Genomic DNA, 17,088 nt, shown 5'->3' with positions numbered 1-17,088 from the left:
CGCCTTGTCCTTCCTCTCTGATCAGGTATTTTGGGGTCTGAGTGATTCTACCATCTGCTGTGCCTATAGAAGAAAGAGAGGCTCTAGAAACACAGCCCAGGAGGGTGCCTGATGCTGCTGTCATGGGTAGAAGGACTTAGATCTGGAGCTTAGCACCTTTGGGACAGGAATTTGCTCTCTGACCCCAGGACTCACCTGCTCCGAGGAGACAAAGAGCCACACAGCAGATCACCTGGTGACCCATGATGGGAGAGGGGGCTCCCTGGAGTGCTAAGCACCTGTTGGAAGACAAATGACGGTAGAAACTTAGCTCTGGGGATCCCCCTGGCTTAAAATGCAGAAGTTGTCAGAAGGCTGGAATGGATAATTGGAAAGGATCCCAGAGGTATTCTGGACGGGGTCTCTAACTTTGCAGATGAGGAGACAGACAGGGGACCTGAAGCATTTGCACCCCCTGGGACCTCCCTCCCCAAACTGTTCAGCCTGCCTGAGTGGGCGGGCAGGGCCGAGGGTGCGGGCCAGAGTCTCTCTCCGATTGGCTCACTGCACCCTGAGCCAGACAACCTGGGTTTGTATCTTTCCTCTCTCTTTTGAGCTTGCGGAAGAAAAATGAACTCGTGAAACCTCGTGAAACCGCATTTGCTTTTTGCTCATGTTGCAAAAGACAAAAATATTTCCTTTGTCTGATTGTCTTAGATGATTAAATGAAATTCTCTATTTAAAGCTTGCAATAGAGAACTTGAAATAGAGTATAAAGTGAAGAAAAGAGAACTTTTGCTCCCTAAATATCTAACCTGAAAAATCATGTCCGGTTTTAAAAATCTTTACCTTTTTCTGGTGACAGTCTTAGTTCCTGAGCATGGGCTGGGATGTCTCGTGATACTTCCACCACCATCCCCTATTTCCATGCTCGCCCTGCAAAATGCTTTCTAGCGAATATGTTCATTAATCCAACTACACGTGCCCTTCCCTTCCCCAGCGCCTGGCTGTTTCTGGGGCGGGGCCTGGAGGGTGTTCCTGCATTGACAGGATGGGACTCTGCATTGATGTGGGTAAGGAGCTGGCACAGAAGTACACTGCAGAGTCTCCCAACTCTGCCAGCCGGATCTTTAAGACACTGGGTCCCTCTTTGGGAAATTCAGCAGAAAAGCGTTTTGTCGGCATTCCGGAGTCATCTATGATATTTTCCTTCTGGAGGTAAACCATGAATTTCAGACCTTCTCCCGGGAGCTGCTGATACCAGTAAACGTAATTGTGTTCTTTCTCTGGGCTGCATCTCAGCGTTGCTTCTTGTCCTGTCCCTCTGACCAGGTGTTCTGGGTTCTGGGTGACTCCAGCATTCATGGGACCTCAGAGGAAAAGAGATTACATGAGTCAGGGTCATAATGGCGGAGGAAGTGCGTGCGTGGCCACGCAGCAACCCAAGGCGAGTGCGAATATCTTTTAAGTATCCCATGTTCGAGTGAAAACTCACATGAATTTTGCTTTTCGTGCCATGATGCAATTATTTGTTTTCATTTAGATGTCAAAAAAATCGGAAAATCTTTCAGAAAATCTTTGGGCAACATGAAGGTCCAGGGCCTATTTGAGACACAGAGAGCCACAGACAAAGCCCAGTGATGCTGATCCGTTAGCCCAGAGCTCACCTGCCCGCAGGAGCCAGAAAACTACCCAGCAGAGGAGTCTGGTGTGCATGGCAGAGATGGCATGAAGAAGACCCACAGGCATGGCCCAGGAAGGATGCTCACCGTATTAGCCCAGGGAGTTAGACTTCAAAGCCCCCTCGTCTGAGGCGGGTCTTCCTGTGAAGTCACCATTTCCGGGGAGCCTGTTGTCTCTGGACCTAATCTTGTACATCACTTGAATGAGACATCTTTTTTTCTCTACTGTAAACACATCCTAGTATGTGTTACTACGGGGACAGCGTTGCGCAGGTATGTGGAGTGATAAACACCTTCGTGATTGGTCCCCTGGCCTTCCGAAACATTTTTACCACTCCCCTCTCTACTTCTTATCTTTAGTTCCTTTATTTTCTTTCACTGGCTCATATCATCCCTTCATTTTCTGTTGTTGAGTAGAGGCAGTGACTAGGTATGATGTCTGGTTACACACGTTGAGAAACACGGAAGTGGAAGCCAGGGTTGCTGGGAAAAAATTAGAGGCAGGAAACGATTTGATTCTGGGTCCTTCTTTCTTCCTCCCCCTCAGCTAAGCAATGGTTACAAACATCTTCAGGGAACCTTATTTTATGGTTTATAACTCAGTTTTATTTTTCTTTTTCAAAAAAATGTTTGTTTATTTATTTTGAGAGAGAGTGTGTGAGTAGGGGGACAGGCAGAGAGAGAGGGAGAGAAAGAATCCCAAGCAGGCTCCATGCTGTCAGTGTAGAGCCCGATGCGGGGCTCGATCTCACAAACCATGAGATCATGACCTGAGCCATAATGAAGAGCCAGACGCTTAACGGATGGAGCCACCCAGGTGCTCCACTCACTTTTCTCATCTTTTGTTATTCTGCCTGAATTTTTGATGTAAGCAATCAAAGAAGAGCCATTAGGAAAACTATAAGCTCTCCCTCTGACCTTGTGTCCCCCAATTCTATTTATCTATCTGCATTATCTTAATCATGGTTGGGATGCCTGTTTTTGAGGGGTCTTCCTTCCTTCCATTCTTCTGTCCTTCTTTCCTAACCTGCAGGGTTAAATAAAAATTATGTGAAAACCTTCTTTGTTCTAGGCATAGTGAAAGGAAGAGTAAGGCACAGCCTACCCTATCAGAATGTACAGGCTCCCTGGAAGATAAAATCTGTACAGCTAGGATACTCCAGGCTTTGAGTAATGAATAAGATCATCTTAATTTTGGTGACCAAATCACAGTGGTTTATGACCTTCTCTTATTGACAGCAGGGTCCCAAGTCCTCCCTCAAAGGGTCTCCATTATTTTGGTAAACAGTTAGTAGGCTTCCCAAAATGTACACTTGAATCAAAATACAGCTGCCATCACCACTTAGAAGCGCCTCAGTGATTTTTCTTGGAGATACTCCTGTTGTTCACTAATGCTGTTGATGAAAATGCCCCACACTAAACACCCACGCCCAGTCTGAAGGGTCTCTTCCTGGGTGCTGTTAGACACTTATCCTCAGTCAGCTAGGGCGGTGGTGGAGTTGACACAGATGTGGGGGAATGAGTTGTCTCCTCCTCATCGATGAGGTGTCCTTGTTACTTAGGGCTCAAAGGAAGCTCTGCCTGTGTGCAGAATCTCACCAAGGAACTTGTGAACGGTTCTGTCAGCTGCTAGTTACCAGTCTTCCCTCTCTCGGCTCAAACCCAATAGAAGGGGTTAGATAAGGAGCAGGTGACTTGCCATTGTCTCTTTTTTTTTTAATATAATTTATTGTCAAGTTAGCTAACATACAGTGTATACAGTGTGCTCTTGGCTTCAGGGGTAGATTCCCATGATTCATTGCTTACATGCAACACCCAGTGCTCATCCCAACAAGTGCCTTCCTCAGTGCCCATCACCCATTTTCCCCTCTCCCCTACTCCCCCATCAACCCTCAGTTTGTTCTCTGTATTTAAGAGTCTCGTATGGTTTGCCTCCCTCTCTGTTTGAAACTACTTTTTCTCTTTCCCCTCCCCCATGGTCTTCTGTTAAGTTTCTCAAGTTCTACATATGAGTGAAAACCTATGATATCTGTCTTTCTCTGACTGACTTATTTCACTTAGAATAATACCCTCCAGTTCCATCCACTTTGCTGCAAATGGCAGGATTTCATTCTTTCTCATTGCCAAATAGTATTCCATTGTATATATAACCACATATTCTTTTTTTTTTGTATTTATGCCTTTTTGGATATGAAATTTATTGTCAAATTGATAAACCACATATTCTTTATCCATTCACCAGTTGTTGGACATTTAGGCTCTTTCCATAATTTGGCTGTTGTTGAAAGCACTGCTATAAACATTGGGGTACAAGTGCCCCTATGCATCAGCACTCCTGTATCCTTTGGATAAATTCCTAGTAGTGCTATTGCTGGGTTGTTAATTTTAGCCACTCTGACTGATGTGAGGTGGTATCTCAATGTGGTTTTGATTTGCATTTCGCTGATGATGAGTGATGTTGAGCATCTTTTCACGTGTCTGTTGGCCCTCTGGATGTCTCCTTTGGAAAAGTGTCTATTCATCTCTTCTGCCCATTCCTCCACTGGATTATTTGTTTTTTGGGTGTTGAGTTTGGTGAGTTTTTTATAGATTTTGGATACTAACCCTTTATCTGATATGTCATTTGCAAATATCTTCTCCCATTCCATCGGTTGCCTTTTACTTTTGTTGATTGTTTCCTTTGCAGGGCAGAAGATTTTATCTTGATGAGGTCCCCATAGTTCATGTTTTGCTTTTTTCCCCCTTGCCTTTGGAGATGTGTTGAGTCTCCTGTTCATTACTGCATGTTCCAGACCAAACCTTTCCCCTTTGGTCTTCCCTACCAATCAGTCATCATAATGAGAGTCAATGAATGTAAGCAATAAATTGTGTGTTGGGATGTGAGGAGTTACAATGCAGTGGTCCTGGTGTCCCGAAGAGTCATGGTGAGACTATGGTCGACGATGGCAGGGCCAACACCCAGCTCAGCAGCTCTGGAGGCTGCAGGACGACCACTACAGTGTATGTAATCATCTTTGGCGCCTGGAACTTACCTGGTCAAACTTCCAGACCTTCAAACTTGGCTCTTCTGGCAAAACTGTAGGTCTCTTCCCTCCCCGTGGAGCATGCAAAGGCTAAAAATTCATCCCAGGGGCTAAAGCCTCATTTCCTCCAATTTAAAGACCTCATAATGTGTCCCTGCCTTCAACTGAGAGAGCACTTCTTAAGAGGGTAAAACTTGGCTAAACTACAGACAGGTCAGTAGCAAAAATTAATGCAGAATAGAAAATGCCATTTAAGTTCACTCATCTGTCTCCAAGCAGATAAATTATTGGCTTCGACACTTCGTCGAACACTTTTGGATTCCCTTTCCTGTTATTACTATTATAAACTTCAAAGTGGCTAAGACACTGGATCTTAATTGTGTTCACCACAAAAAGAAATAGTAATTAGGTGATGTGATAGAGGTGTTAAGGAGCACAATGGTGATAATCATGCTATGATATATAAATTTATCCAATCAATATACTGTACATCTTAAGCTTACATAATGTTTTATGTCAATTATAACCCAATTAAAAACAGCTTTATTGAGGTATAATTGACATACAGATCAACTGCACACATTTAAAAAGTTTTGATGTACGTATGATAACAGAGGACTATCACCACAATCAGGATAGTGAACATATCCATCACCCCAAAAAGTTTCTATCACGTTTTAATCCTTCCCTCCCAATCCTTCCCACACCTGTCCCATCCCTAGGCAACCACCGATCTGCTTTCTGTCAATATAGATTTGCTTGCATTTTCTAGTTGTTCATATAAATGGAATAAAATAGTGTGTTTTTGTTTGTGTCTGGCTTATTTCCAACACTGTAATTATTTGAGACTCATCTATATTATTATGTACCTCATAGTCAGTTAATTTCTTTGGCCACTTAAAGAGTGCATTTACTGAGAAGTTTATAAAATGTTTTATAATTTTAGAAGATTCACAAATTCATCAAACAAGTTGGTACACAATGCAAATTATACAACACGTTCCTCTATTCACGAGGGTATCTCTTGAAAATATGCTTTTCCCCCTGACATTCAACCTACAATATTTGAATCTTTTTAAGTTCAGCTTCCAGATCTTTTTTAAATTGAGATCGTAATTCATGTACCATAAAATTCACCATTTCAAAATGTAAAATTCAATGGCTTTTAGTGTTTATTAACCGGTGCAAACAATAATGCCATATGATTCTGGAACACTGTCATCATCCCCAAAGAAACCCTGTACCAATTAGAAGTCACTGTGCATTCACTCCTTTCTGCAGCCCATGGCAACCGTTAGTCTACTTTTTGTCTCTGAGGTGTACCTCTTCTGGACTTTTATATAAATGGAATCTTATATTATGCGCCTTTTTGTGCTTAGCTTCTTTCGCATAGCATTTTTTTTCAAGGTTCGTCTATGTTACAGCATGTATCAGAACTCCATTCCTTTTTATGATCGAATAATGTTTCATTGTATGCATACACCACATTTTGTTAATTGACCAATTGATGAACATTCAAATTGTTTCCATTTTTTGGCGATTATGCATAATACCCAAATAAGGGACTTGTATCCAGAATATATAATTTTCAAGGTTTTCTGGATGCAAGTCCCTTGCAAGGTATATGATTTGCAAATATTTATCTTATTTGGGGGGTGACTTAAGCTTTCTTGAGAGTGTTCTTTGAAGCCCAAATTTTTTGATGTGTATTTGTTTTTGAGAGAGAGAGAGAGAGAGAGAGAGAGACAGCACAAGTGGGGGAGGGGCAGAGATAGAGGGAGACCCAGAATCTGAAGCAGGTTCCAGGCTCTGAACTGTCAGTACAGAGCCCAACGTGGGGCTCGAACCCATGAACCACGAGATCATGACCTGAGCTGAAGTCAGACGCTTAACCGACTGAGCTACCCAGGTGCCCTGAAGCTTAAATATTTTTTAAGTTTGAAGAAGTCCAATTAATCTTGGTTGCCTGTGTTTTGGTGTCATATTTAAGAAATCGTCACCTATCCCATGGTCAGGAAGATTTACACTTGTGTTTTCTTCCAAGAATTTATACTTTTAGCTCTTACATTTACGTCTTTGATCAATGTCGAGTTAATTTTTATATGTGGTATGAGGAAGTCATGCAAATTCATTCTTTTGCACATGGACATCCAGTTTCCTCAGCACCATTTGTTAAAAAGACTACTCTTTCTCAATTCAATGGTTTTGGCACTCCTATCTAAAATCAATTCCCCATAAAGTTGTGGCTTTATTTGAGGACTCTTGATTCTGTTTCACTGATCAATGTGTATTCTCTTCCAATACAACACTGTATTGATTTCTGTAGTTTCATAGTAAGTTTTGAAACAGGCAAGTTCTGGGATGCCTGGGTGGCTCCGTCGGTTGAGTGTCGGACTGCAGCTCGGGTCATGATCTCACAGCTCGTGAGTTTGAGCCCCGCATCGGGCTCTGTGCTGACAGCTCAGAGCCTGGAGCCTGTTTCGGATTCTGTGTCTCCCTCTCTCTCTTCCCCTAACCACTCTCATTCTGTCACTGCCTCTCTCAAAAATAAATTAAAAAAAAAAACATTAAAAAGTTAAAAAAAATAGGCAAGTATGAATTATCTAACACCTTTCTTCTTTTTAAAAAAGCTTTGGCTAATTTTGGTACCTTAGACTTTCATCTGAATTTTAGCATTTACTTGTCAATTTCTGGGGGAGGAAAGATAGCTGGAATTCTGGAATTTGATAGGGATTTAGTTGAATCTGTAGATCAGCTGGCGAATTTTGCCATCCGAAAAGTATTAAGTCTTTCAATCAACAATCATGGTATATCTTTCAATTTATTTGGGTCTTTAATTTCTTTCAAGCAATATTTTGCACTTTTCAGTGTACAACTTTTTGATTTCTTTTGTTAAATTTAGGCTTAGATATTTTATTATTTTGATGCATTGGCTCCCTGAGAAACTCTAATTGGCAATTATATGTCCCTTAATAGTAAAAGTGGAAATATGGATTAGCTTTTACTTCTCCAGAACAGTATTCTTGTTGGATATAACAAGTTAGTTAAATGGGGTAATAAGACAAAATTGTTAATGAAAATAAAGCCGATTAGACTGCTTTTTAAATCTGGTAGTGCCCTCTGCTGGGGAGGAAAAGCCGACGTGTACCTGTACGTGGATGTCTTCGTAGGCATGGGTATGTATGTGCATTAGAATGTGTATGTGTAAGCCTTGAAGTGTGAGGTGGTATTGGGCAAGGCCACTGGCCATGGAAAGAGAGAAAAGGAGTTTCTTTTAGTTTTAAGGATATTCATGTGGATGCTTCAAATGTTTCTTATTTCAAAATGACCTTTTATTGAACATTCTCTTTCATCTTTGATTTCTAGATTTGTTGACCTTCTTTTTATTCTTAGTTTGTTATTTTTAGTCTCCTTCATCTCTTATAATGGATAAGAGTTAAAATTCTGTCCATTCTGTATCTCAAGAGTCCATTCTCCCCTTTTTCTGTTTGGTCCCATTCTTGGGCAGTCCTCAAGAGTCTAATTTTAGTCAGAATCCTGCTAAGGTGGTTAGCCAGCATACCTTCAATATCTGAGTGCTCTTGATGTAAGACCAAATTCCTATCCCCGACAACTATCCCCCAGATGATTTCTGTTCATCCTGGAGGGCCTTCAGCAAGAGTTCTGCTAGGACAGTCTAGCCAGAATCCTCCCTTACCCTGACGTCTCCTTTTCGTAATTCTCCATCCAGTTCCACTCCCCCTCCCTGCTTCTTGGCTATAAACTCACTTTTCCTGCTTGGAGTTGGAGTTGAGACCAATACGTCTCCCCTACCACAGTTCCCCGTTGCGGCAGTCCCCCTGAGTGAAGTCTGCCTCATAGTTTGAGCTATAAGCCTGAATAACATTTTCTATAACAAAATTCACTACAATAGTAATAAACAATTTTATTACACATCTCTTTCAGCACAGAGATGTTATGGTTTGTGTCATCATCAACAGTAGCTTTCTTAGTTTACTGTCTGAACCGGGACCCGTTAATATGTGAAAGAGCATGCTATTAATAATTTTGCCAGAACAGTAAGCCTGAACCAGGGCTGTCTTGGGAGCCCAGAGCGCTTGACTGCTCTACATGGTCGACTCTCTGACGCTCGCCTTTATTGTCATCGGGCAGCAGTAGGGGGGATGGGAGGAAATCATCGACCATTTTTTTGTCATGACCTCATTTCAAGACCACATCAATGCTGGGGCACACAGGGATGATCTAGAATGCCCCTTCCAACCAGATCTTCCCTGGATCTGTGTTAGCTACATTTACAGTTTCCTCAGTTATTGCCAGATGGTAGCGACATCCCCGGTGGTCACACGTGTGAGAAACGTGGAGATATATCCTGAGTCATACTCATGTCAAATCTTGGAGAGCAAACGGTGCGAGTTTCTAATTTTAAAGAGGAGAAAACTGAATCATAGAGCTAAGAGGGCACTTGCCAACACCTTATAGTTAAAAAAAAAAGCCAGAGTTTAGATTAGGAAGCAGGTATCCTGACTCTCATTCCACTGTCTGTGGATCCAAGATCTCCAAGAGAGAGAAGGGGCCCACTGAGTGTACGAAATCACAGAGTCAAACTCCATGATCCCCTGGATTTGAGACTTGAATTTCCTGAAGAGTCTCTGAATGGGGATTACTAATCAGTGTTTCTCCTGTTTCCTTCCTTTCTAGAGGTTTGTGGTTGCTGTTCCCTCACATTATTGAATCACTGCCCTGGAGAGACAGTCAGTCTTGTGGGGGAGGCAGATCTGTGACAAAAGGAGGAGAATAAATCTCTAGCGGTCAACACTCTGTTGTTCCACAAACAAGGAAGTCATTCGTGTCTGTAGAGGGAAAGAGTCTTCAGAGGGGTCGTGTTTGAGATAAAAATCAGTAGTAATTTCTTAGAGTTTTGGTAAGTTAATATCAACTTCAAGTATCCAGTTTCTGTAGTTCAAAAAAGTTTGGGGGAGGGAATGGGGGCTTTATTCTGAACTTGAGATCCACAGACTACCCAATTCTGTGTTCTTTTTAGGCATTTCCAAAGCCCATGTCCTGAAGCATGGCATGCCCACTATGATAATTTAAGAGCTAATTTGTAGCCTTGCCCTCTCCCGCTTGCACGTGGAGCCACAACTATCCACCTGCCTCTTTCTTTCTTCTGAAGCACAAGACTGAGAAGTGGCCTTCTCAAATGCCTCCCTAGAGCTCAGGGGAGAGGAGAAGAACAGTGAGTTTGCACGCTGGACAGAACTGGTTCACCTGCACTATTCCAATGCCACCAGCATGGCGATCACAGCTGAGTCCGCCCGCTCTGCGGCAAGATGGGTCTTAGGGTGGAATATGTCCCATTGGGTCTTTCAACCGACAGTCGTTCCTTGGGCATCCCAACTCGGCTGCAGTGTTTTGGTATCGGAAGGAAATCAGAAATTCCATCTCTTGCTTCAGAGTCTGTGGGCACCAGTAAACAAGTATATGACCAGAAATTGGATCACATCTCAGATTCCCTTCTGTCCGTCTTTGTGATCCTGTGGCTCGGGATCTGGCTGACTGCAGGGTCTGTGTGTCCTGTGGGAGAAGACGGAAGCCATAGAGAGTGGGCCTGGGAAAACATCTTCTACACAAATTCCCACACACTCCCAAGCTCACTTGCCCCCAGGTGTCCAAGGTAAGATCACTGGCAGGACAAGCTTCCCCAGCAATGGTTTCTGATGCACAGCAGCAGAGAGGAATGGAAGTTTTGGGTTCCCTTAGCCCCACAAGGTAGAATCTAGCCATGAAATCACAGTCCCTGGGAACACCCACAGTCTCAGGGCACCTTCCACAGAGGGGATCATTGGTCCAAACGTATGACCTCATGTTTATTTTGGTACATGGATGATGTAAACAGGCTCCAAACCCACTTGAGCATTCTTAGGAAAAGAGAAGTTCAAGGAAGGCACAAGAGAAAGAGGAAAAGGGGAGAAGAGAGTAAGAATAGCAAGAACAAAAGAAAATGATGGAGCACCGTGCTAGAGTTGCTATTTTACCAATCTTATAAAGATTGGCAGAAGTTCTCAAAACCCCACCAGGGGCTTGATAAGATGAAATGTATTCCTATAACCCACTTCTGGAAATTTTGACTCAAAATTCTGATCCTGTCCTAGAATATACCTGTGTAACCTGTCCCTCGGGTGATACCAAAGAAAGAAGTTGCTTCAGACAACAGTTTCAATCCCTTCTGAGTAGACATTTTGAATATCCCAAACTAACAAAAGAGAAAACCTCTTAATGAGTTAGATTAGAATGTTAAAACTTAAATAGAACAAGAATTTTCCTAGGACTAGGAATAACTAATGGATAGACTTCAGTTCTGGAAACTCCATTTACAAAAAAGAAGAGGTGGGAAATTGAAACCTAATTGAAAGTGAGGTGAGTGACGTCAAGGGAAGAGAAGTTTCCAGGGTTTAGGGGACAGTCAATATTGTCAAATGCTTCAAAAAGATCAAGTAGGCAGAGGAATGAAAATAAGCCTTCGATCCAGCAAGTTTATAGTTTTAATATTTAGGAGAAGAGTTTCATAAGAATGGGACCATTCCATGAAAGGAGGCCCCCGAAGCAATGATTCCTCTGTGATGAAAGCAAAGGTGTGGGTGATGGATTGCGTGTTGTTACTTGGAGAGGAACAGAAATGGACACTAAGGAGGACTCACGTTTGAGTGCTGGAAAGAGAACCTGAAATTAGAAGCCATAACATTGGATACACCAGGAAGTTGAGAGCTTCTGTTTCAAAGGGTCAGAATGATGTTTGTTTGAGAGATGAAGTAAATTTGGACTTCTGGGGGTAAGAAAACCAGGTTCAGCTTATACTGAAATAAGAACAGACGTGACTAGAGAGAATATATAAACTTCTCTAAAGCTGAGTGGTAGGTGGTGGGGAAATGAACAATTTTATAAACAGGATGGATCATCAAATTTTAACAGAGGTATTTTGAATTCTATGTCTGTTCTATGTACCTGCAATGACCTTCCAAGGTACAGTTGATGCCATAATATCTCCTTTACTCCCATTGGTGTTGAATGCATTGTCCCTCAGTACAATTTGGATCACATAACTGGGGATTTTCAATTGTCTGCACATCAATTTTCAATTGTCTGCACATCAGGTGTTTTCCCGCTGAGGTTAATCTGTCCCCTCCCTCAGCTCCATAGAATTAGCTCCTACTAATTAGTGACTTAGGTTTGAATTGTCATACTGAAAATTAATGTGCTTTTTGTATTACCTGGATTTAACTCCTTAAAAACAAATTAACCAGAGTCTTCATTTGGTCTGACCAACTAAGGATCTTGATCCCCTTTCACATTCCTTCTTCTTTCCTAGGTTCTCTGTTTCTGGCACTACTTTTCTGTGATGGACACCCATTGGGTGTCCTGCCCCTAACTGGAGAATTCCTGTCTTTGAAATCTTTGATCCATAAGGCCAGAGTTATAGGCCTCCAGCTGCCATGTTGTTCCAACTGACCCCCTCGGCTAATGTTGAATTTTCCAAGAGCATGTTCTTAACTAAAACAGGATCAGTTTGTTTTCTGTTTTTAGGCTTTGTGGTCTTACAAGAGAGAAAGTCAAGTTGGTCCTTCCCAATGTGCCTGGAAGACCAACATCTCAATCTATAGTCTTTTGCTCTATGAGATCAAAAAACTGGAAACGACAATTTCTACTAATGGGGAGAACAATGGGGCCAACAAGGTGGAAAAAGAAACAAGAGTTGTCGAATCAGCCATGTCAGGGTCCCAAAGATTTCATTCCAGTTTGTTCCTGAGAAATTGCTGTGTTCTTGTTTTGGGTTCTATAGGATATACATGTAGCCTTGTGATAAATACCCGTTTGGCTGAAGCTAGCTCTAGTTAGATTCTGTTATTTCCTTCTACCCTAATATGCCAGCTGCTTCCTTAGCTGGGCCCAGGATGTTTGTGTATTAAGATTAGCTAATATTTAACACTGCGGATTCACTGCTAGCACAGACATGGCTGAATCCTGCAGGTCCGTAGTCTGGATCTCTAGACGAGAGGGTGAGTTTCGGGGACACCTAGCTGAAAATCCCTCCTTGTGCATCCCCGTTTTATCGATTTCATTCTGGAAAGAAATCAAGAACTTGAACTCTTTTGCCGGGATCTGCTGATACCAGAAAATGTAACTGTGTCCTTTTATCGGGACACAGTACATCGTTGCTCTATGTCCTTTTCCTTTGACCAGGTGTCCTGGAGTCTGGGTGACTTCTGCATCGAGGGGGCCTGTGAAGCAAGCAGATTGAAGTTGGAGGCTTAGTCCCGGAGCGAGTCCGGTGACAGGAACCAAAGGCTGAGAGCTGGGGGGTGGGGGGCTGAGGAGTTCAGAGTAGGGGCTTACCTGCGCTCAGGGGACAAAGGACCACGGGCAGGTGAATATGAGGCACATGGCCGCATCAGACCAAAGAGAGGCAGGTGGCTTCCTCTGAGGCTTTGCCTCCCCCACGTTACCAGCTACTCTGTGACGTGATCACTTCACAGAACCCAATCGTCTCGGTGTGTGCTGCTCTGTACAAGTGAAGAACACAAAGCAGAGTAGATGAAAGAACTGTACTCGGTCGCTTGGAAAACAGGCAGCTCAGGACTGGGATTTTTCTAAAGCGAGAAAGAATAAGACGATGTCCGCAGATGGCGAGGGGGAGGACACTGAGCATGGCAAATTTTCTGAGTTGAGGAGACAGAGGTGAATGTAGAGGCCACACAGCAAGGGGAACTCACAAGGAGGACGACAAGGGAGGTGGAAGACACCCAAAGAACCCCGGAAATGTTCAGAGGGATCGTAATGAAGTTTCGTCCTAACAGGAACCCGTGTCTGTGTGAGATGAAACTTTAAGAAGCACCAGAGACGAACCCCAGAAATGAGTCACCGGCATCCCCAGAGTGGCCATGCTTTTGCAGGTAGGACAAATTTGGTTAGAGCAAGAGGTGGTAACTGACAGCCCAGGGCTGGCCACCTGTTCACGTACAGTTTTACTGGGGGTGAGATGCGCTTCTGGAATGGCAGCACGAGATTTGAATACCCTCTTCCCAGAGGAAAAAAACCAAACAAACCTAACTTCTGAAAAGTAGAAACAATGATTTAAAGGGCACCTGGGTGGCTCGGTTGGTAAGTGTCTGACTCTTGATTGCGGCCTCAGGCCATGATCTCACAGTTCGTGAGTTCAAGCTCTGCCTCAGGCTCTGTGCTGACAGCGCGGAGCCTGCTTGGGATTCTCTCTCTCTCTCTCTCTCTCTCTCTCTCTCCTTTCCTCTCTGTTCCTCCGCCAGTTGTGGTCTCTCTCTCAAAAATAAATAAAGTTTAAAAAACCACAACCATTTAAAGCCTCTGAACATTGTCCCCAGAGCATATGGCGAATGAAGAAACACTTCTTGGAGGAAAATTGAAATCTCAGTGGGGCCAGTGAGACTCGATGGCATTGAGCCTCTCTGCCTCCTGCATCAACCTAAGCTCAGGGTGATGGATGCTCTATGCTCTGTGGATGTGGTCGAGGACACAGGGCTCCCCCAGCTTTTTCATGAGGAGGCACAGGCTGCCAGCAATTCTCATCCCCACCAGCTCCATGATGCAGAAACTCTTCCTAGCAACTGCAGCTCAGGGGTCTGGGCTCCCTTTCTCACCCGGTGCCCACTCGTGGGGTAGACCCCTCTATTCCAGAAACAGCAGGCCAAGAATGCTAGGCCCCATATTCCTCATTCTGGCCTGCTCATAGCGTGGGGGTTCCACCAGTGGGAGATGCGACGTCAAAAAGACCAGGGCTTACCACCCCACCAAGCGACCCTCAGAGCGCAGCGGTTGTCCTTCCAGAAGAAGTGGGCCAGTGTCCCTAGCCCCAGCTCTGGAGGCTTGATGCAGAGTTTCCGTCCACGGGGGAGGGAAGTCACAGAGCTGCACAGCTCTGCTTTGACCTAAGGACCCTCCAGCCTGGCTGAGATTTGCTTGGAATTGTGCTGTAGCCCAAGACCTACTTTACTTCCTGCCTCTTCCCTCCCTTTTTCTTCCTCTTTTCCTTCTTCCTTCCCTCTCTCCTTACAGGGGTCAGATCCACATCGCGACCTGACGGCCTCCCAGCCTCCTCCATCTTTTGCCCCATTTTCTCCGCTACGTCTCCTGCATGACTGACCCGCCTTGGCATCTACTTCTTGGAGGACCTGAAATAATGCTTCTTTCTTAGGTGGGTGTGGGGCCTTGATAGGGGTCACAGTCAGTAGTCATCTGTGCTGAAGGAACTGTCAGTTCCAGGAAACAGTTGGTGCCTGTAAATCCATCTGATGGCACTGGATCTTCACAAGGTTCTGCTCTTACAAGATGTCCTCATTTGGCTGTTGGGAAATGAAAGCCCTGAGCATAAGTGGGAGAGATCAAAGAAGGCTGAGGCTGGGATGAGCCATGAGCCCAGAAAGAAAGCCCTCCTTCCTGTATAAGTGGGATTGTCCAGTGCCTGTCCTTCTGTGACCAGCTTAGTTCACTCAGCATAATGTCCTCAAGGTCATGTATGGCAGGATTTTGTTCTCTTTTAAGGCTAAATAACATACCATTGTATGCACACACCAACATTACACAAGATTTTAAAAGGGTAGATCTCATGTTAGGTGTTCCGGCCACAGTGAAGTGAAATGAAATGAAGTGAGTGAAATGAAATGATAAAATAAAATAAAATAAATAAAATAAAATAAAATAAAATACAACATTCATGCTTGCTCCCCAACTCTCTTTAAACTCCCAGAGCATCCAACATTCCCTTGTGTATGTTTTCCGGTTTTTTCTATCAGATTCTCCAAAGATTTTCATTTCTCCTTCCCTAAGTGTGCCCTCGCACTTTGGGCGACCATACCTGCTAGAGAACGAGGGGATTCTCTGCTGCTCTGCTTTGCTACAGCAAATCCCACCCCTTCCACCTCCTCCTCCCCCGGCTGGGTATGAGGATCAGATGGTCACCAGGAGCAGGACTTCGTCTTCAGTCTCGAGGCCTCAGCTGTTATCTGAGCCTGGAATGGGGTGAGTCTTTGCTCTTTATTCCTCGCCTACCCAATCCAAGAGGACGTTGGGTATTTACATTGCCTAAAGAAGCTCTAACCTGCCCCTGGGTTGGATTATTTTGTCGTTTAGCTCAAGATGCATCAATTTCTTAAGCCTCATCATGGAGCCACAATGAAGAAGAGATCTGACCCCAACATCTCATTTTACAGAAGAAAGTTTTGAAACGTAGGTAGAAGCATAGAGATACACTTGTGAGGAACAGAGTACGGACGGTGGTGAGCAAAAGAGAGAGGAAAAGCAGAACACTGTAGTGACGGTGGGTGGCCCGGATGACAGTGGTTAGATTCTCTGAATTTCATTTAGTTATCAAATCAGGTACTGGGTGGTACCTCTTGGCCTCTTGATTACAGAGTTGGAAGCATATGGCATTGTTGATGACTCTGTGAGGAGATGTAATAAATCACTGCTTGGTAGGAATATCTTTGTGTTCTTCAGAATTAAAACGAGGACTTCGTCCTATCCTCTGAAGTGGGCATCTCGCAGCTGGCGGATGCTGGTTCTTTCTGCACTGATGATACATGTATTTTTTCGATCGGTTTATCGTGAATACTTCAGTCTTTTAAAAGTCCATAAGATAACATACTGGCTTTCAGAAAGCTGTTCAATACGTTCCAGAAATCCCTTTTGCTTCAAACAAACTGCAGTACTTGATATTTTTTATTAATATTAAAAACATAGGGCAAATCTAGTAATTTTAATATATCTTCTAAAGCACAGCAGCTGGGTTTTGATATGTGTCCTATCTACGTGCCACTTAAGTGGTTTATAGGCAAATCTATATCATGCAAAATAGCCAAATGCATTGTGAATAATTCATGTCCTAGGCAATTCATTCATCTTGAATCTGGCACAAATTTTTAGCAGTTCTAATTTTCCTTACTCAATAAGAAACCGTGAGATTGCAGCAATGCCTCTGAGGGCACATTCTTCCCTTAGGGCAAGGATTCATGACAGTGAGGCCATCTCTTGCCTGGTCCTGCCCCTTGTCATATTCTATGTCTCCAAATTATATTTATTTATTTTATTATTTATTTTCTAAGCTTATTTATTTTGAGAGAGAGAGAGAGAGAGAGAGGAAGAGCCTGAGAAAGCAAGGGAGGGGCAGAGAGAGAGGAAGAGAGAAAATCCCAAGCAGGCTCTGAGCTGTCAGCACAGAGCCTGACACTGGGCTCAATCTCATGAAGCTGAGATCATGACTTGAGCTGAAATTAAGAGTTGGATGCTCAACTGACCTGAGGTCCACCGGAGGTGCCCTCCAACTTATATTAAAAAAAAAAAAAAACTACCTAAAAAAAAGTCCCTATTATCTACTGAAG

General features: G+C 43.6%; 1 long non-coding RNA gene and 1 gene segment (V, D, J or C); one reads left to right on the top strand and one right to left on the bottom strand.

Annotated features, from left to right (window-relative positions):
• The window catches only part of LOC115509287, a 196,018-nt gene that overhangs the window by 93,560 nt on the left and 85,370 nt on the right, over positions 1-17,088 (bottom strand).
• Positions 7,285-10,181, top strand: LOC116737951. The gene is made up of 2 exons (XR_004343321.1): positions 7,285-9,605; positions 9,726-10,181. It is a non-coding gene; the product is annotated as an uncharacterized LOC116737951 (long non-coding RNA).

Source organism: Lynx canadensis, chromosome A2, assembly GCF_007474595.2.
Source record: "Lynx canadensis isolate LIC74 chromosome A2, mLynCan4.pri.v2, whole genome shotgun sequence".
Lineage (NCBI taxonomy): Eukaryota > Metazoa > Chordata > Mammalia > Carnivora > Felidae > Lynx > Lynx canadensis.
Note: the sequence above shows the minus strand (reverse complement) of the source record. Positions and strands in the feature narration are given on the sequence as shown.